This window comes from Triticum aestivum, chromosome 3B (assembly GCF_018294505.1).
Source record: "Triticum aestivum cultivar Chinese Spring chromosome 3B, IWGSC CS RefSeq v2.1, whole genome shotgun sequence".
NCBI classification, from domain to species: Eukaryota; Viridiplantae; Streptophyta; class Magnoliopsida; order Poales; family Poaceae; genus Triticum; species Triticum aestivum.
The window spans coordinates 699997093-700021046 of NC_057801.1; the positions used below are offsets into that span (position 1 = coordinate 699997093).

General features: G+C 45.1%; 2 pseudogenes; one reads left to right on the forward strand and one right to left on the reverse strand.

The window, feature by feature from the left end:
• The window catches only part of LOC123067724 (mugineic-acid 3-dioxygenase-like), a 31854-nt pseudogene extending 25074 nt beyond the window's left edge, over positions 1-6780 (reverse strand).
• An 82-nt stretch (positions 6781-6862) lies between these two features.
• Positions 6863-23190, forward strand: LOC123066118 (chitinase CLP-like; annotated as a pseudogene).
• The last annotated feature ends 764 nt before the right edge of the window (positions 23191-23954 follow it).

A 23954-nucleotide genomic window follows, 5' to 3' on the forward strand; every position in this document is an offset into this window, starting at 1 on the left:
TCCTAAGGATGCTAAAAGGTATGCTGGCTCCAGCGATCCTTCTAAGGACTGGAGTAAGCATCTCGGAGTTGGAATGTGCGCTTTGATAAGATGATCAAAGATTTTGGGTTTATACAAAGTTCATGAGAAACTTGTATTTCCAAAGAAGTGAGTGGGAGCACTATGGAATTTCTGATGAGTATATGTTGTTGACATATTGTTGATCAGAAATGATGTAGAATTTTCTGGAAAGCATATAGGGTTATTTGAAAGTGTTTTTCAATTGAAAACCTGGATCAAGCTACTTGAACATTGAGCATCAAAATCTATGAGGATAGATCAAAATGCTTAATAATACTTTCAAATGAGCATATACCTTGACATGATCTTGAAGGTGTTCAAGATGGATCAGTCAAAGAAGGAGTTCTTACCTGAGATGTAAGGTATGAAGTTAAGACTTAAAGCTCGACCACGGCAGAAAAGAGAGAAAGGACGAAGGTCGTCCCCTATGCTTTAGACGTAGGCTCTACAGTATGCTATGCTATGTACCGCACCTGATGTGTGCCTTGCCACATGTCTGGCAAGAGGGTACAAAGGTGATCAAGGAGTGGATCACCAGATAGCGGTCAAAATTGTCCTTGGAGTAATAAGGATTTATTTCTCAATTATGGAGGTGATAAAGAGTTCGGCGTAAAGGGTTACGACGATGCAAGCTTTAACACCTATCCGAATGACTCTGAGTAGCAAACCGGATACGTATAGTGGAGCAACCATTTGGAATAGCTTCAAGTGGAGCGTGGAAGCAGCATTTACAATATGACATAGAGATTTGCGAAGTACATACGGATCTGAATATTGCAGACCCGTTGACTAAAACCTCTCTCAAGCAAAACATGATCAAACCCAGAACTCATTGAGTCTAAATCACATGATGATGTGAACTAGTTTAATGACACTAGTAAACTCTTTGGATGTTGGTCACATGGCGATGTGACATGTGAGTGTTAATCACATGGCGATGTGAACTAGATTATTGACTCTAGTGCAAGTGGGAGACTGTTGGAAATATGCCCTAGAGGCAATAATAAATTAGTTATTATTATATTTCCTTGTTCATGATAATCGTTTATTATCCATGCTATAATTGTATTGATAGGAAACTCAGATACATGTGTGGATACATAGACAACACCATGTCCCTAGTAAGCCTCTAGTTGACTAGCTCGTTGATCAATAGATGGTTACGGTTTCCTAACCATGGACATTAGATGTCGTTGATAACGGGATCACATCATTAGGAGAATGATGTGATGGACAAGACCCAATCCTAAGCCTAGCACAAAGATCGTAGTTCGTATGCTAAAGCTTTTCTAATGTCAAGTATCATTTCCTTAGACCATGAGATTGTGCAACTCCCGGATACCGTAGGAATGCTTTGGGTGTACCAAACGTCACAACGTAACTGGGTGGCTATAAAGGTGCACTACAGGTATCTCCGAAAGTGTCTGTTGGGTTGGCACGAATCGAGACTGGGATTTGTCACTCCGGTTAACGGAGAGGTATCTCTGGGCCCACTCGGTAGGACATCATCATAATGTGCACAATGTGACCAAGGGGTTGATCACGGGATGATGTGTTACGGAACGAGTAAAGAGACTTGCCGGTAACGAGATTGAACAAGGTATCGGCATACCGACGATCGAATCTCGGGCAAGTACAATACCGCTAGACAAAGGGAATTGTATACGGGATCGATTGAGTCCTTGACATCGTGGTTCATCCGATGAGATCATCGTGGAACATGTGGGAGCCAACATGGGTATCCAAATCCCGCTGTTGGTTATTGACCGGAGAACGTCTCGGTCATGTCTGCATGGTTCCCGAACCCGTAGGGTCTACACACTTAAGGTTCGATGACGCTAGGGTTATAAAGGAAGTTTGTATGTGGTTACCGAATGTTGTTCGGAGTCCCAGATGAGATCTCGGACGTCACGAGGAGTTCCGAAATGGTCCGGAGGTAAAGATTTATATATGGGAAGTCCTGTTTTGGTCACCGGAAAGGTTTCGGGTTTTATCGGTAACGTACCGGGACCACCGGGAGGGTCCCGGGGGTCCACCAAGTGGGGCCACTGGCCCCGGAGGCTTGCATAGGCCTAGAGTGGAAAGGGACCAGCCCCAGAGTGGGCTGGTGTACCTCCCACCCTTGCCCAAGGCGCAGCTTGGAGGGGAGAGGGGAAACCCTAGGGGCAGATGGGCCTATAGGCCCACCCTAGGGCGCGCCCCCTCTCTCTCCCTCTTGGCCGCCCCCTCCAAGTCCCATCTAGGGCTGGCCGCCGCCCCCTAGGGGTGGAAACCTAGGTGGGGGCGCAGCCCCCTCTTCCCCTATATATAGTGGAGGCATTGGAGCAGCCCAACATATGAGTTTCTTCTCCTGTTGGCGCAGCCCTACCTCTCTTTCTCCTCATATCTCGTGGTGCTTGGCGAAGCCCTGCTAGACTACCACGCTCCTCCATCACCACCACGCCATTGTGCTGCTGCTGGACAGAGTCTTCCTCAACCTCTCCCTCTCTCCTTGCTGGATGAAGGCGTGGGAGACGTCACCGGGCTGTATGTGTGTTGAACGCGGAGGTGCCGTCCGTTCGGCACTAGGATCTCCGGTGATTTGGATCACGACGAGTATGACTCCTTCAACCCCGTTCTTTTGAACGCTTCCGCTTAGCGATCTACAAGGGTATGTAGATGCACTCTCCTTCCCCTCGTTGCTGGTTTCTCCATAGATAGATCTTGGTGGCACGTAGGAAAATTTTGAATTTCTGCTACGTTCCCCAACAATAAAGATCTTCGTAGAATATGTAGGAACCAATATGGACATCCAGGTTCCGCTATTGGTTATTGACCGAGAATAGTTCTAGGTCATGTCTACATAGTTCTCGAACCCGTAGGGTCCGCACGCTTAAGGTTTCGATGACAGTTTTATTATGAGCTTATGAGTTTTGATGTACCAAAGGATCGGAGTCCCGGATGAGATCGGGGACATGACGAGGAGTCTCGAAATGGTCGAGACGTAAAGATCGATATATTGGACGACTATATTTGGAGTTCGGAAAGGTTCCGAGTGATTCGGGTATTTTTCGGAGTACCGGAGAGTTACAGGAATTCGCCGGGGAGTATATGGGCCTTATTGGGCCATACGGGAATAGAGGAGAGAGGCCTAAAGGAAGGAGGCGCACAGCCCCCCTCTAGTCCGAATTGGACAAGGGGTGCGGCCCCCCTTTCCTTCCTCCTCTCCCCCTCTTTCCCCCCTTACTCCTACTCCAACAAGGAAGGAGGGAGTCCTACTCCCGGTGGGAGTAGGACTCCCCTTGGCGCGCCCCTCCTAGGCCGGCCGCCCCCTCCCCCCTTGCTCCTTTATATACGGGGGCAGGGGGGCACCTCTAGGCACAACAACACAAGTTGATATACGGATCGTTCCTTAGCCGTGTGCGGTGCCCCCCTCCACCATATTCCACCTCGGTCATATCGTCGCGGAGTTTAGGCAAAGCCCTGCGCAGGTAGAGCATCATCATTGTCACCACGCCGTCGTGCTGACGGAACTCATCTCCGAAGCTTTGCTGGATCGGAGCCCGGAGATCGTCATCGAGCTGAACGTGTGCTGAACTCGGAGGTTCCGTACGTTCGGTACTTGGATCGGTTGGATCGTGAAGACGTACGACTACATCAACCGCGTTGTCATAACGCTTCCGCTTACGGTCTACGAGGGTACGTGTACAACACTCTCCCCTCTCGTTGCTATGCCATCACCATGATCTTGCGTGTGCGTAGGAATTTTTTTGAAATTACTACGTTCCCCAACACCCCAAGTCTGAGCGATGCTTTCTCCTTCGCGAGGCCAGAAATTATATATGTAATTACGATCACGATGAACAAGATGCATAGGATAGAACTTCTGGTGAAATTCCAACTTCAATCGCTTATAATTCCAAGATCTCGTATCATCACATAGCCTATACCATGTCAATGCATCTCCCTTCAAAGATAAAGGGAAGACCTTCCTTTTGAAAACATCATCGGGAATACCTGCAAGCTTAAATAATCCACATACTTCATCCAAAAAGATAAGGTGTAAATCGGGATGCAATGTTCCATCTCCTGCAAATGGATTACCTAGCAGTTTTTCTATCATACCCGAAGGAATCTCAAAGTGAATATTTTCATAAAGTTCAGTAGGTTGAGGAGCATCTCTTTGCTCTTCTGGTTGGGTTGAAGATACCCCAAACAAGCCCCTCAAAGGATTAGTTTCCATAGTGACAACTAACAGAAAATTTCAGCACACTATATGAATGTTTCCTTACCAAGTTCCACTCACCAAAAGTGCAACACTCCCCGGAAACAACGCCAGAAAAGAGTCTTGATGACCCACAAGTGTAGGGGATCTATCATAGTCCTTTCGATAAGTAAGAGTGTCGAACCCAATGAGGAGCAGCAGGAAATGATAAGCGGTTTTCAGTAAGATTTTCTCTGCAAGCACTGAAACTGTAGGTAATAGATAGTTTTGTGATAAGATAAATAGTAACGAGCAACAAGTAAATAAAGTAAATAAAGTGCAGCAAGGTGGCCCAATCCTTTATGTAGCAAAGGATAAGCCTGGAAATTTTTTGATAATAATAAAGGAGGTCCCGAGGACACATTGGGAATTATCGTCAAGCTAGTTTTCATCACGTTCATAAGATTCGTGTTCGATACTTTGATAATTTGATATGTGGGTGGACCGGTACTTGGGTACTGCCCTAACTTGGACAAGCATCCCACTTATGATTAACCCCTATTGCAAGCATCGGCAACTACAAAAGAAGTATTAAGGTAAACATAACCACAACATTAAACATATGGATCCATATCAGCCCCTAACGAAGCAACGCGTAAACTAGGGTTTAAGCTTCTGTCACTCTGGCAACCCATCTTCTACTTATTACTTCCCCATGCCTTACTCTAGGCCCAAATAATGGTGAAGTGTCATGTAGTCGACGTTCACATAACACCACTAGAGGAAAAGACAACATACATCTCATAAAAATATCGAACGAATACCAAATTCACATGACTACTAATAGCAAGACTTCACCCATGTCCTCAGGAACAAATGTAACTACTCACAAAGCACATTCATGTTCATAATCAGAGGAGTAATAATATGCATAAAGGATCTGAACATATGATCTTCCACCAAGTAAACCAATTAGCATCAACTACAAGGAGTAATCAACACTACTAGCAACCCACATGTACCAATTTGTGGTTTTGATACAAGATTGGATACAAGAGATGAACTAGGGTTTTGAGAGGAGATGGTGCTGGTGAAGATGTTGATGGAGATTGACCCCCTCCCGATGAGAGGATCGTTGGTGATGATGTTGGTGATGATTTCCCCCTCCCGGAGGGAAGTGTCCTCGGCAGAACAGCTCCACCAGAGCCCTAGATTGATTCCGCCAAGGTTCCACCTCGTGGCGGCGGAGTTTCGTCCCATAAGCTTGCCCACAATTTTTTCCAGGGTAAAAGTGATGATATAGCAGAAGATGGATGCCGGAGGCCCACTAGGGGGCCCAGGAGATAGGGGGTGCACCCTATAGGGGGGGGGGGCTATCTCCTGGACAGGGTGTGGTCCCCCTGGCCTATTTCTTTCACTCAGAAATTCTTATTAATTCCAAAAAGTTGTTTCGTGGAGTTTCAGGACTTTTGGAGCTGTGCAGAATAGGTTTCCAATGTTTGCTCCTTTTCCAGCCAGAATTCCAGCTGCCGGCATTCCCCTCTTCATGGTAAACCTTGTAAAATAAGAGAGAATAGCCATAAGTATTGAGATATAATGTGTAATAACAGCCCATAATGCAATAAATATTGATATAAAAGCATGATGCAAAATGGACGTATCAACCGTGCACCCCCGCTCATCCACGAGATCCACCGAGTCCAAATGTGAGCCGAGCACCACCTCCCCTCGACACGGCCTGAGGGTCGTCGGCGCCCGGAAACTGACAGCGAACGTGGCCGACCATCGCCGCAAAGCATACACTCCCAGCGAGTCACCAGAGAGACGTGACGACCCCGTCATCTCCCCCTGCTGTATCTGATGTCAGGCTTTGACCTCCGACACGACGGTGCATGCATGCATGGGCTTGATTTTTGGCTGCAATGCGCACAGGTGGTGTTAATGGTGACCCTCCTTGAATGAATGAGCACCACTCCAGTTTTGGGCTGCAATGCGCGCCGGCGAAGAATCCACCGTTGGGGCCGAGCCCCTCTGCAATGAGCCGGAGCGGCGTCTGTGCAAGCTCGTGCATCGCGGCGGAGTACTCGGCGAGGGAGCTCCATGCTTCCCGGCTTGTCCGGCCACTGCCGGACGTGCTCGTCGGTGACGGGGTGGCAGGTGATTTTGAGGTAGTCGAGCCAATAGCGGTCCGTTTTGGTAAGTTCTCCTCTGCCGACATCTCGAAGAACCCCGCCGCCGCCTCGCAGAACCCCTGCACCACGTCCTCTGCCACGCCGTGGTTCACCACCTATAGAAAGATCAACCAGTCAGCTAGCTCAGCTCAAGCAACATAACTTCCATACCTAAGTGTGAATCAACCGACGTGCCTGGAAGATGCTGAACTCCTTGCAGGTCTTGATGATCTTGACGACGATCATGTGGCGCTGGCGATCGTCGGAGATGGCGGCATGGTGGAGGTCAATGACCGACATGGCTACATCGAAGCTGGGTCTGTTGTTGAGGAGTGAAGGGCGCTTCTCTGGGATGCGCCTGCGCCTACAACCAGGTGACCCGCGAGTGCTCCACTCCACCGGCGGCCTCACGAGCTTCGCGATGTCAGCCAACACCACCGACGGCAGGATGGAGCTCCTCCCGGAAGAGTCGTTCGCCGTCGTCGGCGCGTGCGCGCCGGGCAGCCTGCTGAGGTCGCTCCCCGCGGGCGCCACCGGCATTGCGGGGTTATCTCGGCGCCCTCGCTCGCTGCCATCGCAGTTCGCCGCACAACGCGGTTTCGGAGCTAAGTTCGTCCCGTGCCTCCCCGACTTCGCGACCTTGGGCTACGGCGATGTGCCTCCGGACCCGTACTCACCCCGCTCCTCACGAACCCGGCGAACGCTGCCGGCTACTACATCCCTGTCAAGGGCATCTCTGTGTCGTGGCGTGAGGCCGACGCTCCAGCGACCCTGATTCGCGGCGCGCTCGACCTCGACGCTGCCACGGGCCGCGACGGCGTCGTGCTGAGCACCGCCATGTCGTACATGATCATGCGTCCCGACGTGTTCCGCGCGTTCGCCAAGGCATTCGACCTTGCCATTACCAGGTACCCATCCTTTCATCATGAACCACGGCGCTATCACAGGCAAGTATGCTAATTAAAATAGCTAAACTAAGCTCGCCGGCGCCGGAAATGGCGTGCAGGGGGAAGAATCCGACGAGCACGATGAAGCGGGTGGTGCCGGCGCCGAAGCCGTTCGAGCTACATTTCTGCTCCGGTGCTACCCCCTGGACTGAACGCTCGGCGCGTGAAACACAAGGACGGCTGAGATCTGTCAAAAACGATTCGTGAAGAGGAGCATGATCGACTTTCAATGTCCGCGTAGAGCGCGCGTAGAGCCCGGTACGAGCCCGCACCAGCCCGATTACTTTTGTATGCTGAGGGTATACAAGTATTATACGTGGGCGTTTCGGTTTCCCTTGTCACGTGCCTGTTGTCACGTGCTGCGGTCGTGGGCTAGCCGCGGGCCACGCCACGCACGAAAAATTCCAAAAATGTCCCATCCTATAAGAGGGGAGGGGAACCACCGGCCACATCCGCCCACCATTTCCCCCCAAATCGGCTCACTCCCTCCTTGTCTCCCCCTCTTCTCCATCGCCCCATCACCACACCTACTTGCTCAACCCCACCACCTACCTCTCTCCGGCGGGTTCTCTCAGGCTTCGATGGAGCAAGGTCGTGGCGCTGCCGCCGCTGCGCACGGAGATGTGGTCGAGAGCGCGGAGACCGCGGCAGATGCCGTCCAGGAAGTGGCCACCGTCGGCGGTGCGGGAGATGCTACACCCGCAGTCGCTGGATCGGTCCCTGCGGCGGCGGATCTGGTGGCGCAGGGGGTGGTGGGATTGGACTCCGTCGTGGCAGACCTGGTGGTGACGGCGTGTGGCAACGCACTGGATGTGGGTGCGGAGGCCAGCGACAAGCAGGTGGTGGATGTGGCAATGCTTCTCGTTCCCCTCCTTCCATACTTGTAGTAGATAAGCAGAAGATTGAGTAGATGGGTTTTTTTATAGTTGATTTGTGATTGATTGCGGCACCCCCTTCTACTTGTTAGGGTTTTTTGATTGAATGGCGAACCCCATTTCAGAGTTAGGGTTTGTTCTAGTTGATTCGTGCTTGAATGCTAGAGACATCATAATGAGAGTTAGGTTATTTCCATTAGAATCTGGATTGCCTCATTCCCCTCCTTTCATACTTGTAGTAGATAAGCAGAAGATTCAGTAGATGGGGTTTTTTATAGTAGATTTGTGATTGATTGCGGCACCCCCTTCTGCTTGTTAGGTTTTTTTGATTGAATGGCGAACCCCATTTCAGAGTTAGGGTTTTTTCTGGTTGATTCGTGCTTGAATGCTAGAGACATCATAATGAGAGTTAGGTTATTTATATTAGAATCTGGATTGCCGCATGTGCTCAGATTCTGTTCTGTGCTGTATATGCTGTTATGCATATTCCCTTAGTGGGCACGATAGGGGCTGAGCAGCCACCTAGTGTATCTATTGAAGTTCATATTGTAGAAATGAGGTTTAAATCCTACTTTATGTGACAGAAGTGTATCAATTAATTGTTGAAATGAACACAGTATGTTTAACTACTGCGCAATTTTAAAATAGTTAGGAGTTTCACTTCATTATCCATAAACTAAAATTGTTGCTAGGTTTATTTTTGATCTGTAGGATTGTTGTAGTTATAAAGTAAACCATAAGTAGGTTTGGTAGACATGCAACTATGCGAGATGACCGAGTCATATTAAATTTATTATGCATAACTCCATGCATATATTTCACATGAAATAGTTTCACACCTAGCAATTACTTGTTGTCAATCACAATGGGTCACCGATATAGTTGCAGGGTATATCAAAGAATGTACTACCTCCATTGGCAGACTTGAGCACTCAAAAGATTATTGTTGGTGCCCAGGCTGGCATTATAGTTTGAAGGACCATAGTGAGCATGATCTAAAATTTTAGTTTGACCAAGCTATCATTGTAGAATGCTTGACCTTTGGATATAGTTTAATTTTATGTTAAAGTATCATTTTAGGTTATTAGAAGCACATTGCAGATTGCTTGACCTTTGCATACTATGTTATGTAGTTAGTAGTATAGTTGAATTAATTACTTATATATATTGCAGAATGAGAAACCTGCTGGGAACAAGAGGAAGCTGGACATCGCTGGGTTCGACGACCCGTTTGATTCTGACGACGACGAGGAGGTAACCCCAAGCTGTTATTTGTCTGTTTATTAATCTATGTTCGATGTTGTTTGTTGATGATGCCCTATATGAATGCCTCAAAATAGGAATGTTATGTAGTTTATTCATTGATATCATAAAGTTGTGCTATTTGGTCATTAATTAGCTGTAAATGGCATATTTGTAGTCTTTGATCATGAAACCATATCTGGATGCACATAAATGGAAATATTGTGTTGTTTGTCCATTGAATTATTCTAAAATGGAAAGTTTTGTTATACTTTTAATTAATTTCTCTGAAAGTTGTGATGTTTGTGCATTACTTAGCTGTAAATAGGATATCTGTGATGTTTTTTCATGAAACCATATATGAATGCATATGAATGAACTATTCTGTTGTTTATCCATTAAATTCTTCTAAATGGAACTATTATGTTGATTGTGCATTAAGTAGCTGTAAATGGGCCATTATGTTTTTTGTTCATTACATTCCAGCAAATGGCAATTCTCTGATGTTTGTTAATTACATTACTCTAAATGGAAAGTATGTATTTATGCAAATCATTTGTATGTGCAGTACAACTCTGGAGATGAGGTGGAAAAGTGGAACCACAAGTCCTTCATTGAGCATGAAGCCAATAAGATCAAGGAGAAGGGGAAGGCGGTGTACTACAAGTGGGGCAAGTTCAGGTGCCCATACTGCACCACTAAGCCAATTCCCAAGGATGGGCTGTATGAGCACCTTATGTCGCATGCACGCGGTTTAACCAAGAGTGGGAGCGACATGAAGATTAGGGCAGAGCATGCAGCCCTCCTGAAGGCTATGGGTCCCATCTAGTCACCCTCTGTGAAGTTGGTAGTGGTACTAATCATCAATATAGTTGATGATGTTTAACTTTTGCGCTAGTATGGTTGTGAACTGTGAATCTGGAAGGTGGAAGTGTTTGTGAACTGTTAAGTAGTATGACAGACTATTAAGTAGTATGGCAGACTCTTAAGTATGACAGAGACTTAATTAATCTAGTATGTCTCTGAAGTATGTCAACTGTCTACTTTGTTGTAGTGTTTATATTCTGATGCTGCAATGATCACAGTAGGTGCTTCAATGTTGCTTGACTGATGAGACATGCTGCATACAGTGGGCATGTGCTTGGTAATGGTGTGTGCAAATAATAAACCTTATCTACATAGGATAGATAGTAAAAACATTGACTTGAGGTTTTCATAAGTTAGCATGATCGAATCTTCCATTACAAATATATTATTGAATTTAGAAAATGTTGAAAATCATTTTTTGTCAATGTTCTTAAGTTAGCATGATTGAATATTCCATTTCAAATATATTATAGAAAATTGAAAAATGTTGGAAATCCTTTATTGTCAATGTTCATAAGTTAGCGTGATTGAATATTCCATTTCAAATATATTTTTAAAATTAGAAAATGTTGATTTTTTTGATAATGTTGATAAGTGAGCATGATTGAATATTCTATTTGAAATATATTATAAGAATTAGAAATTTTTGAAAATCTTTTTTTGTCAATGTTCATCAATTAGCAAGATTGAATGTTCCATTAATAATATATTTTAAAAAGTGGAAATTTTGGAGGTGGTCGATAAAATCAGCGCCTTCTGGAGGGACCATTTGGTCTAGCTTACATGGTGATTTTTTTGCACCAACTCCTAACCACACAAATTTTCTTTTACATGGTGACCCACATGTGCCAAACATGGCTATGAAAGAAAATTTGGAAAAAAGAAATTTTACAATGCACCCTTGAGGTATAGACCGATGTTTGGACCAGTCAGTCTATAGGTCATTATAAATTCAAAGAAAATTCAAAAAATATAAATCCTTGGAAACCTAGCTTAGTTTGTGCAAGAGATCATGTGTGCAAAAGTTTAGTTGATTTGGAGGTGGTCGAAAAAATCACCGCATTCCGAAGGGGCCATTTGGTCAATTAAGCCAGTTTTTTGAACAAAGGTGATTTTTTCCACCACCTCCAAATCACACAAATTTTCTTGTACATGGTGACCCACATGTGCCAAACATGGCTATGAATGAAAATTTGGAAAAATAATATTTTACAATGCCCCCTTGAGGTATAGACCGATGTTTTGACCAGTCAGTCTATAGGTCATTATAAATTAAAAAAATTTCAAAAAAAATACAAAACCTTGGAAACCTAGCTTAGTTTGTGCAAGAGATCATGTGTGCAAAAGTTGAGTTGATTTGGAGGTGGTCGAAAAAATCACCGCATTCCGGAGGGGCCATTTGATCTAACTTAAGCTAGTTTTTGAACAAAGGTGATTTTTTTTCACCACCTCCAAATCACCCAAGTTTTCTTGTACATGGTGACCCACATGTGCCAAACATGTCTATGAAAGAAAATTTGGAAAAATAATATTTTACAATGCCCCCTTGAGGTATAGATCGATGTTTTGACCAGTCAGTCTATAGGTCATTATAAATTTTAAAAAATATAAAACCTTGGAAACCTAGCTTTGTTTGTGCAGGAGGTCATGTGTGCAAAAGTTGAGTTGATTTGGAGGTGGTCGAAAAAATCACCGCATTCCGGAGGGGCCATTTGGTCTAACTTCAGTCAGTTTTTTGAACAAAGGTGATTTTTCCCACCACCTCCAAATCACCCAAATTTTCTTGTAGATGGTGACCCACATGTGCCAAACATGGCTATGAAAGAAAATTTGGAAAAATAATATTTTACAATGCCCCCTTGAGGTATAGACCGAGGTTTTGACCAGTTAATCTATAGGTCATTATAAATTCACAAAAATTCAAAAAAAATATAAAACCTTGGAAACCTATCTTAATTTGTGCAAGAGATCATGTGCGCAAAAAGTTGGGGGGGGGTCATCTTATGCATGCTGCCGCCACATGCACCATGTACAAGCCGGACCATTCGGGTCTGCCGGAGGGCAAGTCTGAAAGAGGTTTTCCTTGCCGGTCCCACCAAATGATCCCAAACTTTATGCACACCCTACCATGACCATGGCATGCATGTGGAAGGAGAATTCGTACACCACGACCTCATTTTTGTTGAAATCCCATTAATAGCCATGTGTGCAAATGAGCATGTGTAAAATTTACTAGGTGTTTTGAAGGTAGAAACATTAACTTGGCAGATATGCAAAAAAAAATGTGCATTGAATGCAAGTGAGCATGTGTAAAATTTAGTGTGTGATTTGAAGAACAGGAGAATATGCCAAAAACACATGGCAATATGCCAAAAAAAAGTGCCCACCTACCAGAGCAGGAGAATTCATACACCACGGCCTGCATACGACTAGGAACCCAACCGTTCATGGGCCAGGATGCATGCCCTTGGTGCTGAATATCTGTGCTGCTAGTAGGCCCCACGGGGCAGAGGGGACGGGAGTTAGGCAATGTACTGCCTGCATATGATAGAAGCTTGGGAGGGGAGTCGCAGCCGGGTATATAAACCGGTGGAGCGCTCTCTCGCTTGGCGAGGTGGGACTAAACTCCCACCACCCCACGGCTGTGCGCTCTCTTGCTGTGTGCTGCGTTGTGCCCTGCGCGGCTCTGCCTTGGGCCCAATTCGGGCGGGCTGGCCAAGGGCAGCCTTACCCGTGTTGCGCTGATTTGTTTTATAAATTACTTTGTTTATCACTTCTTAACTCCAAACTTTATTTTCTTGTTTATATTTCTAATATTTAAAATCAAATCTCTTTTTTCTATATTATTTCTAACAGTGTTTACTAAGATAAAATAAAAGTATGCCAAATTTTGTTCTGTTTTATTTCATTTTTTCGTTCTCTTTTTTATATTAATAATATTTACGAAATATAAACTAAAATGGTGTGTTTTATTTCAATTCTTCATTCTAATATTTCTTATCTTTATTATATTTGAAATATTTTTAGTTTGTAAGATAAAATGTACTGTTTTATTTCACTTCTTCATTCTAATATTTGTTCTCTTCTTTATATTTGAAATATTTTCAAAATGTAAGATAATATGTTGTCTTTTCTTGCACTTATTCATTCAAATTTTTCTTCTGTTTTCTATATTCTCCTCTTTTCTTTGTTCTGACAATTATAAATTGAAATAATGTATGCTATAATGTTGTCTTTTATTTCACTTTTCATGGTTGTCTTTCGTAATTATAAATTTTCTTTTCTGTTTCATACTTGAAATATTATTAAATCAAATCTAGTTGGGACAATCGCATGTGTGCCTCCACTTGCAGCATGTACTAGAAGCAGGTTTTTCTTCTCGGTCTCACCAATGGATACCAAACTTTATGCACACCCTGTGATGAGCATAGCAAGCATGCATGGCAACTATCGTTCATTTCCGACACTCGATGCATTTTGTAGGCGTTTTGCATCGACCCTATAACAGTGCCCTGATGTGACGCAACGTGCGTATTGTGTCCGAATTCGTGCACACCTTGCCTGGGGGACCACATTGGCCATGACCATGTGCTCCCAAAAGGTTGGGGTCATCTCATGCATGCCTCCACATGAACCATGTACAAGCCGGACCATTCGGGTTTGCCGGAGGGCAAGTTTGAAAGAGGTTTTCCTTGCCGGTCGCACCAAATGATCCCAAACTTTATGCACACCCTACCATGACCATGGCATGCATCTGGGAGGAGAATTCATACACCACGGCCTCATTTTGTTGAAATCCCATTAATAGCCATGTGTATTACATGTAAGTGAGCATGTGTAAAATTTATTATGTGATTTGAAGGTCAAAACATTAACTTGGCATATATGCAAAAAGAAAATGTGTATTGAATGCAAGTGAGCATGTGTATAATTTAGTTTGTGATTTGAATATCAAAACACCTAGCAATATGCGAAAAAAGTGCCCACCTACCAGAGCAGGATAATTCATACACCACGCCCTGCATACGACTAGGAACCCAGCAGTTCATGGGACAGGATGCAGGCCCGTTGTGCAGAATATCTGTGCTGCTAGTAGGCCCCACGGGGCAGAGGTGACTAGAGTTAGCCAATGTAATGTCTGCATATGATAGGAGCTTGGGAGGGGAGTCGCAGTCGAGTATATAAACCGGTGCGGCGCTCTCTCGCTTGGTGAGGTGGGACTAAACTCCCACCACCCCACGGCTGTGCGCTGCGCTTCGCCCTGCGCGGCTTTGCCTTGGGCCCAATTTGGGAGGGCTGGCCCAGGGCAGCCTTACCCGCGGCGCACTGATCTGGCCCAGGGCTGCCTTGGGCCCAATTCTAATATTTCTTATCTTTGTTATATTTAAAATATTTTTAGTTTGTAAGATAAAATGTTCTATTTTATTTCACTTCTTCATTCTAATATTTGTTCTCTTCTTTATATTTGAAATATTTTCAAAATGTAAGATAATATGTTGTCTTTTATTTCACTTATTCATTCTAATAGATCTTATCTTTTTTATATTTGAGTTGTTTTTTTAAATGTAAGATAATATGTTGTCTTTTATTGCACTTATTCATTCAAATTTTTCTTCTGTTTTGTATATTCTCCTCTTTTCTTTGTTCTGACGGTTATAAATTTAAATAATGTATGATATAATTTTGTCTTTTATTTCACTTTTCATGGTTGTCTTTCCTAATTATAAATTTTCTTTTCTGTTTCATACTTGAAATATTATTAAATCAAATATAGTTGGGACAATCGCATGCATGCCTCCACACGCACCATGAACTAGAAGTAGGTTTACCTTCCCGGTCCCACCGAATGATCCCAAACTTTATGCATACCCAATGATGATCATGGCATGCATGCATGACAAGTATCATTCATTTCCGACACTCGATGCATTTTCTAGGGTTTTTCCGGCGAAAAAACCCTACAACACTACCCTCACATGGTCCCGAAAGTTGGGGTCATCTCATGCATGCCTCCACATGCACCATGTACAAGCAGGACCATTCGGATCTGCCGGAGGGCAGGTCTGAAAGTGGTTTTCGTTGCCGGTCCCACCAATTAGCAAGTCATAAATAGGACAACATTTAATCATACATATTTGAAATGAATTTGAAAACTATGAGAAGAAGTGATATGGAATTATGAAACATGAAAAAACAATTAGGAATAAGAAGGAGAAAACATAAAATAACAGGAAAACCAAATTAAAAGGGAAAGAGGAACAATACATTTGAATATATAATATTGCAGAAATGATAGAGATACTATTAATATTGTTGAACATATACAAGTATACAATAACTAATAGGTGTCACAAATATTTTTTATTGAGGGAAGAACCAATGATATTTATTTTGAGAAAAAAACAATGTAGAGGTAGGTGGGCCGGCCCAGACCGCAAATAACTGTCGGATCCATATTGTGGGGGCCCACCACGCTGTGCTTTCCATGCACGTCGATCACATGCACGTCGATCACGGGAGTAGATGCCGTTCTGTTACACAATTCCGGATCGTGCTAATCCATATGTTCCTAATCCCTATGATTGAGGAGCACGTTCAGCCTCGATTCAACGGAGGAAAATATAGATCGCGAGATTGTCCACAGGGAAGTTACGACGACCTAGGAGACGACCTCGTATATAATCTCCACCTGCTCGCACATGTCATTGTCTAGATCTCCTCCTGCCGGCGAGTCGTCGATAGCTCCGTCCGCCACATCCCACACGCCACAAAAACCCCGAGAAGATCAAGGTCGTCCGCACATGCTGGCCTCCCTCGACGAACTACGTCGACAACGCATCACCGACTTCTTTCATCTTCGTCGACCGATCAAGTAAGTTGTCCTCCTTACCTCGCGCCTTCATAGGAAGCTAATTCCTCCGTCTTTTTGCTTTCATGGGCTTAGGTTTACCACATATTTTCAACTAGCTAGTATCGAGTTAGGTCGAACCCTGGGTCCTGGAAGCAGGTGAGGCGGATTCGGTGGAACAGGAGGCAGCGGCGGCGGATCGAGTGGAACAGGGGAGGGGGGTTTCGTGGGCGGCGGAGGGCCGGGAGAACCGACGGCTAGGGTTTCTTCAGTGCTACACTTTGGTGGCAAAAAGGTAAGTTCTTTACTGTTGTTCTTTGCATCCCAACATTGTCGCCCACAAATCATGACCCATGGCCCTTACAAGCTCCATCTATTTGGTCATCAGGAAACTCCGGGTGGCCGTTGTGCATAAATGCAGACAATTTTGACAGCGCATTAGTGGGTTGTGTGTTTGAGGTTAGTGTACTAAGCATGATCTTCAAACTAGTACTGCTACTGCGGTCAAGCTGCAAAAAAGTTCAGTGTTTAACGCTTGCAGTGACAAGTTCAATTATAAATTGACTTGAATTGCTCATGATTTATTTGGGATGATGTCACTTCTGAGTATGTTGAATGGTTTGATGGGGAGTGGGATAGCAAAGCAAAGTCAGTCATTAAGTATCTTGCCATGAAGAACAAGAAACTGGAGACTAAGATTACATAATATGAAGCTGAAATTAAAAGGAATGAGAAAGAAAAGAGGGCAATGGTTAAGATGCACAAGGAAATATTGCTCTATAGGGATATGATTTTAGGATTTGGAGGTCTTCTATATCTTGGCCTGCTTGCCACTATGATTCCTGTCATAGTTACCAAGTAGATTGTTCATAAAGTTATTGACATGATGAAATCCTGATGAATTATTTGCTATTCAGTTTATGGGCAAAGTGTAATAGACATTGCAGCAGAAATAACATGGGGCCATCATGATTGGTAAACAATGCACTTTTGGCATGTTCTACATTTGGCAGACACTACACTTTTGTCATGTTCTATATTTGGTGAGTGATGCACATGGGCACATCACATAGCAACACTACTGATTTGTGCAGCAGCCCACTTCATTGTCTTGTTGCAACATAGGAGCAACGTCTAGCAGCACCTACACCTTTGATTCAACACTGAAGAAAAACAACAGTACATATTCAATATTCTGAAATTTAACTGAACTTCACACTTAGGGTAAGCAGTAGATATTCAGTTCTTTAGCCACAAAGAACCTGACCAAACCGTACCGATTGCATAACTTATATAATTACCTAGAGAAAAGCACACCTAACCAACAACAAGCCCAAAATAATGCTAACTTATATGCTGAAACATATAACAACATACCTAACTTAAGATAACCAGCAGCTTCCTCCTCATTCAGCAATTGTGCCCATCTTCACTTCTTCAGAAATTTGAGGCGGCGTGAGCGACGCACCACACACGGAGAAGCCTTCTTCTTGACCGCCGTCCTGTTCGACAGCTGCGCCACCGGATCCTAAGCCACTTGATCCTGAGCCACCTCCTCTTCTTCCACCTTCACTATGTCAGGGTGGAGGGGAAGGAGCTCGGCGTCGATGGGCATTGTCTTGCCACCCTCGACGGCGATCGGCGCTACCATCTGCACGGCGTCCTCCTCGCCCTCCTCATGGTCATCAGGGATGAGCAGTACCTCGTCCACGTCGTCCTTCACGATGTTAGAGCCCAACGGCAGGACTGGCTTCAGCACGTGGCGGACCTGGTAGTCCGGGCTCACGGGCGCAGGGAGAGTGAGCTCAACGTCGATGCGCTTCGCCCTCGACGCGACGCGTGCTGGATCTGGCCGCAGCATCATGATGGTGGAGCGGTACATCCACCACCTTGCGCGCTGAACAGGGGAGTCGCTCAGTGTGGCCTCTCGCATTGCCCAGGCCAGGAGGAGAGCCGGCGGGACACCGCAGCCGTAGGGGAAGGCGCGTTTCTTATCGGCGTCGGTGAGGACTTTGACGAGGCCACGCGTGAGGTTGACCAACATCTCCGTGCTGGGGAACCAGCCGCACACCTCCGCCAACTGGGCGCGCCACCCCTCGTCATCGCCGGCGAGCTCCATCATCGCTCTCTGCCAGCCGAGGCTTTTCTCCACGGAGGCGGTTGCAGCGGTCGCCGGCGAGGGTTTTCTCGATCTACTGTAGGTGGGGATAAGGGGAGTTCGGACCGGCGTGCGAGGTAGGTGGGTGAATGTGTGGTGGGGAGTGGTAAGTTTCTTATTTAATGGTTGTTAGGACGTGGGGAGGGGAAATGTACAATTCTGTCTACCATGTATAACTAATTTATTTAGGTCGGATTTTGTTGTTTATTTAGAGATGTAAAAATTTGACACTCCCACTAAACAAAGTGCCGATCGAGTTGCTACAACTAAATGATGCCCCGCGCGTTGCTGCGGGAACCGTGTTAAAACCAATGCATAAATTAGTGCTTAAAACCAATGAAAACAAATGTAAGAGTTTTACATATTTAAAATGATAAAACATAAAAGAAGTGTGTGTGGCAAAATGATGTATAAAAGAGAAAAAAAATCCCCACAAAAAGAAGACATGATTGATGAAGTGGCGTTGTTTGAGTTGATAGGTTAATGCAAAAAATGCATGCATGCGTTAGGAAAAAAAGACATGCATGACCAATGAGGTGGCATAATTTACATTAATGCAAAAAGTAACTTATGAGCACATGCAAGATTCCTTGATGCCACACAATTTTGATCGGAAGGCTGTAAATAATTGAGGTGATATGGAAGCACGCATGTGTAGACAAATCTAGTAGTGGGGGCTAGCTATTTAGGTATAGAAGATATATAGGATCCAAACATGATGTTAAACGTCGAACTAAATTTGATGTCATAATGTGAAAATGATATACTGTCCTGTTCACTCGATTCATCCGTAAAATATTGAAGCAAGTGTTCTACTCTTCTTCCTTCTCCACTGTTCTGCACATCATAGAAGACAAGATAAGTTAATGAATGATAAATTTTTCAATAATCCACAATGCATACAAACACTTACTTCTGATTTAGTTTGCATTTCTTGCTACGTTTAGTGTGTCCTAGCAATTTGCAAGCGCCGCACCGGGTTTTCAACTCATCAAAAGAGAGTGGTCTACCGTTTTTCGAGACAGGGCGGTTCTCATCTACCTTTGTTGAACCTTTGCTTGACACTTTCATAGGATCTTTAACTGCGACCATGTTGTCTTCTTCATCGTCTACATATTCAACTGCACACTTACTGAAGTCATTTGTATTCTTGCTCAAATTTCCCTGTAGCAGATCATACTCATGACTCTTAGCTATCACAGCCTACAAACTATCCTGTAACTGATCCCACAAAGCTGGGTGTTTGCATGCCGCATGCATAGCTTCTGACGCTAACACACTGACCTGGCTATATTTCATTCTTTCCTCTGCCCCAGTCCAACCATATCCCAACATATCGCTTGTGCACCTCGCGGACAGTCCCAACCTTGCTTGTTTTGTCAACCGAACAAGAACTAAACACTATGGTATTTCAGATATGTTCAAGTACTTCAGTACGTGGAATATGTGTTTGCAAGGTAGACCCTTTTGAATCATTCTTCTGCAGCTGCACCGTATAGGTTCTGTGGAATTTACCGGTGTATACTCCACCCAAAAACGGCTATTCCGGTTATTCTTCCAGGCCACGATGTACTCCTGTGATCCGTCTCCCAGCTTAATTTCTACAATCTCCATGCCATCAATTTTTCTAAGATCATCTTGCAACATATAGAAGTTTGCTGGAGTGAAGACATGAGAAGCAACTATCTCAAGTTCCCTCGAGCTAGTAACTGGCACCGGTAAACTCCGTGAGGCCGTGCAGTCATCTCGCACCTTGTTTTCACGGATACGTACAACGACGTTCTCATCATATCCACCAGGGTTATTTCACCATCTAGGTGGAGGTGAAGGCATGAGTTTAGGCTTTCACTCTGTTGGTTGCTTTTCATGCCAAGCCAAAACCCCTCTGTCAGATAAGCCGCGGCCCACAGTCTCCTCTTCTTATACATCCATCTCAACCATGTTATTGTCTTTTCCGACTGCCATCTTTTGGTAAACGCGCGCCATCTCTCCTCAAACATGGCCGTGGACGTGCTGTAGTACAGAAGAGTTCGGAACTCCTTCGAGGACTTGGGACTGAGGTGAATCTTCATATTTTTTCTATATGCCACGTACATATACGGTGCCACATGTCTGGCAAGACTTCGCGAATTGCCTTGATCATTGCAGCGTCGGCGTCTGTGATTACACTCTTTGGCATCTTTTGACACATGGACCTCAAAAAAGTCTGCAGCAGCCACACGTATGTCTGTTCGGTCTCGTCCGAAACTATGGCACAACCAAAAACAGTGGTCTTCCAGTGATTGTTAAGACCAACAAAAGGTATGAATGGCATACCATAGCGGTTCATCTTGTACGTGCTGTCAAATACAAGCACGTCGCCGAAGTCCTTATAGTCATGACAAGACTGGGAGTCACACCAGAACATCCTATTCAAGTGCTCTTCCTTATCTAGCATGTACTCGAAAAAGAAGCTAGGATCCCTCTGTTTTCTATTGGCCATGATGCCTATGGCTGTGGCAGCATCACCTTTTGAAAGCAGCTTCCTCTTCTCCCTGGCACAAAGGTTGTATATTTCACGCCTGGTAAAACCAACACCGCCATACCATACATGTTTGCTGATGAGGGAATCCATCATGTCGTGAATTCTAATCCCTGCAGCTCCCATGGACATTATCTCATGCTTCTGGAACTCTTTGATTTTTCTGTGGGACCAAAGAAAAGGTACCTCGTCCGGTCCTGCCAACATATGGCTATGCTTGTCCTCAAAACTTGAAACATACCAAACCCCACGTTTTTGGTCAAGCTTGACGGTCAGGTGTGCTTCGCAAAAGCAGCGTGTCTCGGCTCTGAGCCTACGGCTATGCCCTTCCTCGGTTAGTAACTTGTTGTCATGTTTCCCTTGTCTGGAACAAACAAACTTCCTATAACGCATAAGATGTGCATCGGTTTTTGTATACCTGGCCTTATTCTTTCTAATGCTGAAACCATTAACTCTAGCATAGCTGTTGTAGAAATCATACGCAACATCGTGAGTCATAAAAGTCATGTCCATTATCTGCATGAACATATCCCTCTTATCATCTGCACTGACAGTATCTTGGACATTTATTACCCCACCATCTTCTGTCACCTAAACAATCAAAACATAGCCATGAAAACTATTTTGTATGGTTTAACATTACTTTCATAGAACATTGATTACACAAATACCTCACTCATGATGACCGATGACTGCGAATCCCCAGAATCAGGTGCATCTGATGATTCATCGTTAAGGCATGTCTCCGCGTCGGATTCACCGTAATAGTCGTACGCAAATACAACACAAATACATAATTACTTATCATATAATATTCCAGAATGAATTCAATTTGCATGCCAATAAATTTTTTCACTTACGTACTTGACTAATGTAATCTTCATTTGAGAGCTCCGAATTGTTGTCCTAACCATCATCATGCTCATCCATCTACAAATTTTCAACACAAAAATATAATGTTGTCGGATGGCACCAAAAAATTACAACATGATAATGCCACTCACATTAAAATCTCCCCATTCCTTCCCATTCTCTGACTGATCTCCAAGATCTGAATATTTATCATCTGACCAATCTTCTATCCAGTCTTTCATCAGTTCTCCAAACTCCATGTCTACCATCATATCAGTTAACTCCTCGTCCGCCATTTCCTACAACAAATGATGAAAGCATTATCAATGATGAAATATCAACACATAGCACACGATCACGGATGTTATGTAAACAACCCCAACCGAGGCCGTTCAGATCTGCCAAACCAAGTCAGGAAGATAGCCACGGCACCCGTCGTGATCACTTTCAATCGCGAGGAGCAGCACTACAAACCCTAGCTAGATCTGTGATTACCTCTGCCGTCGGATACCTAGGTTAGCCGCCACATCAAATAATGATGGTCCTGGTGGACACAGCCAACGGCAACCAACGCTACGTGAACCCTACACTGAAGAAACCCAGATCACGAGCTGCAGCACTACCGGAACAAGATCCACGATCGCATGCGCCGGCGGGTAGGTAGGTTACCCGCCCCACTATTTTGACCACTATCTCTGACGGCGGCAGTTCGTTCGATGTTGCCGCTAGCGAGACTAGAGGGGTGCGGGGGGATGCGGGATGCGGTACCTGTGAGCGCTGGAGATCTGTGAGCGCTGGAGATTCACGACGTTGCCGCACCCGCTGTCCGACGAGATCGCCGGCGACGAGATAGCCGCGCGCCGCTGGAGATCTACCGCGTGAAGTATGGAGCTGCGTGAATGCTCGCGAGATTGATGGAGCTGCGCGAATGATTGGATCCGGCAGGTCCTACATGGTCGTGGGATCGTGTGTGTTTTTTCGGACCAGGATACTGTACGTATACGGTCTGGGCTATACAAGGCTTGGCAGGGCTAGACAGAGCTTGGATCTGGGCTACGGCGGGCCAGAAAAAAAACTCACGGGGACAAAAATACCCCTTCGAAATTAGGTTAGGGGGAGCACCGGAGCAGGGCTCGTGCTACAAGGGCGGGTTCTGGATGCTGAAGCGGCCGGTGAGCCGCGACGTGCCGCGCATCAACCTGGAACTGGGCGACGGCGCCACGGGGAACTGGACGCTGTTCAACGACAACTACATGGTGAAGGTGGACGGGGCGACGTGCCTGGCGATCCTGCCGATGGTGCCCGGCGGCATGCCGGTGGAGGGCGAACCGGCGGTGGTGGTTGGCGGGAAGCAGCTGGAGAACAACCTGCTGGTGTTCGACCTGGAGAAACAGGTGCTCGGGATCAGCATGCTGCTCGACTCGCGCTTGTCCAGTTGCAGAAGCTTCAGTTTCTTCGGAAACTAAACATTTTGCAGTCACTTCAATTTCAGAAGCACCAGTTTCACCGTGCTTGTGTAGTTGTAATAAACGTGTATCTTTTGTACTCTTCGAGCGTTGGACCATATGTATGTGCAACTTGTGTGTCCATCTACCCCGCAAAAAAAAAACTTGTGTGTCCATCTGTGCAACTGACAGAAATTAGCCTCGCCTCGCCGTACTGCTGCAGAGACACAAATGGAGCCCGTGACGTGGTTCAACGTACCCTGCTGCATCGGGACTTGCGTGCGTGCGTGCGCGCGTGTATACTACGTGCACTCCGCACGTACTACGAACGTCCAAAATCAAGAAAACATACATACAATCTTCTTCTTCTTCTTCTTCTTCTTCTTTCTCAGCCAGTGTTAAATATTCGTGCAGCCGGAATCCTTTTCTTATTTCATCCTCAAAAAGAACACATTCTCATAGCCAAGTCCTTAGAATTTTGCGGTTGACACCCTAAAGTTTTCGTTTTCTTACAAACAAGTCCAAATTTTTGACAAGTCGCATGAGTTTTTGCCGAAAATTTCGGTGGCATAACCATTGGGAAGAACGTACCTCGCCGTCAACATCGAACCTCCATTGTCGACGATGAGCAACTTAACTTGTTTCTCCTCAAATGGACACACAGTTCAGAATTAAACCGAGCTTCAACTCCCACGCATGTAGGATGCATACATAGCAAACACATGCATCATCCCAGATTAATTAATGCAGCACACCCTCAACATCCTACCGAATCATCAAAAAAA